We start from the raw sequence: 2,145 nt of genomic DNA, 5'->3' as shown, positions 1-2,145 counted from the left end.
AAACAAAAAAGCAAGGGTGTTTCCCTGGCCAGGTAGCTCAGTTAGTTAGACCCTCATCACAATACCCAAGGTTGAGGGTTTGATCCCCAGTCAGGACACATACAAGAATTAACCAATGAATATATGCATAAGTGGAATAGCAAATTGATAATCCTCTCTCCCTCTCACTTTCAAATTAAAAAAAAAGAAAGAACAAGTCTCTCAACTTACAGACTGGATAAGAATGGGTAGAAAGATTGGGTAGTTCACAAGAGACCACGCAGCAAGTCCAGGTGCTGGAAATCTAAGCTCTATGTAAATGTAGGGTGTTCTTTCCTTATTCAGCATAGCACTGGAAGTCCTAGCCACAGTGATCAGACCAGAAGAAGAAATAAAAGACATCCAAATTGGAAAGGAGGAAGTAAAACTCTCATTATTTGCAGGCAACATGGTATTTTACATAAAAAAACCTGAAGACTCTACCAATCAACTACTAGATTTTAATAAATGAATTTGTCAATGTAGCAGGATACAAAATCAACACCCCCAAATCAATGACTTTTTTATACACCAACTAGAGGCCCGATGCACAAAGATTCATGCAAGAATAGGCCTTCCTTCCTCTGGCTGCCGGCAATAGCTTCCCTCCATCAGCTGGGACCCAGGTCTTTGCTCTGGCTGCCACCTTCCACCTTCACTCTGGCCGGAGCTGCTTTCTGCCTTTGCTCCTGTGGAGCTGCCTTCGCTCCAGCCCTGCTGCCCTCCTGTAGCTCCCTCCACCCCCTACCCCCCCATAGCAGGCATCCCGTCCGCCCTGGCTGTTCCGTGCCTGCACACACGAGCTGCCCAGAGGCCTGGAGTGGCTGGGGCAGGGCGGAACACCTGCGTCCCAGCCCAAACAATGCCATCTTTGTCACTTCAATTTGCATATTCCCTCCTTATTGGCTGTGGGCGCCACCATCTTTGTCACAGAGTGATGGTCATTTGCATATTCTGTCTTTATTAGATAGGATAATGAATTATCAGAAAGAGAAACTGAACAAACAATCCCAGTTACCACTGAAATAAAAATTAAGATACTTAGGAATAAACTTAACTAAGGAGGTAAAAGACTTGTACTTGAAAACTACAATTCTTTGAAAAAAGAGAAAGAGGATGATATAATCAAGTGGAAGAATATACTATGCTCATGGATTGGTAGAATGAACATCATTAAAATATCTATACTAAGAGATTAAAAAAGGTGGTAGAGTAAGTGGATGCTACACAGACACGCTCCTAGGACCAAACTGGAATTACAACTAAAATACAAAAACTTCCTAAATAATCAATAAAACAATCACTGAAGAGAACCCCGTTAACCAAGGATGGAAAGTGCAGACCACATAGAGACTGGTAGGAGGGACAGAGCGCGAAAGGGCTGGTGGGGCTCCCACAGAGAGCAGCTGAAATTCTGGAGAGATATCCCAGCTGTGGGGGGTTGCACTGAGAACTCTGGGATCTAATCCCCAAGCTGTGCCCCAGCAGAGAGCACCAGAACTGAGAAGGGTGCCCACATAACCTCTGGCTGTGAAAAGCAGCGGGGTTGCTGTCTGCCAGAGAGAGAAGACTGGAAATTCAGGCACCCTCTTAAAGGGCCAATGCACAAAATTCTCTGTGGAGCCACCTATGATGTTCTCCAGCAGAGGGAGGGCAGAGTAGACTGGAGCTGTGTGAGCAGAAGCCAGGATTTGGGGCTCTGGAGTTAGAGCTCAGAAGGCAGACACCCCAGTTTCCTGTGCTGAGAACAGCTTAAGGGAGCTGTGGGACAACATGAAACGTAACAGTATTCAAATAGCAGCTGTGTCAGAAGAGGCAAAAAGGGAGAAAAGAATATACAAAGGGTTTGAAGAAATAACCGCAGATAACTTCCCTAACCTGGGAAAGGAAAAAGTCACACAAGTCTAGGAGGCACAGAGAACTCCAAGCAAGAAAAACCCAAACAGGCCCATACCCAGGCACATCATAATTAAATGCCAAAAATTAAGGACAAAGAGAGAATTTTAAAGAGAAAAGAAAACTGTTACCTACAAAGGAGCTCCCATAAGGCTGACACCTGATTTCTCATCAGAAACTGTTCAGGCCAGAAGGGAATGGCATGAAGTACTCAAGGTAACGGAAAGGAAG

Source organism: Myotis myotis, unplaced genomic scaffold (genome assembly GCF_014108235.1).
Source record: "Myotis myotis isolate mMyoMyo1 unplaced genomic scaffold, mMyoMyo1.p scaffold_m19_p_18, whole genome shotgun sequence".
Lineage (NCBI taxonomy): Eukaryota > Metazoa > Chordata > Mammalia > Chiroptera > Vespertilionidae > Myotis > Myotis myotis.
The sequence above is the reverse complement of the archived record's forward strand: the minus strand, read 5'-3'. Positions refer to the sequence as shown.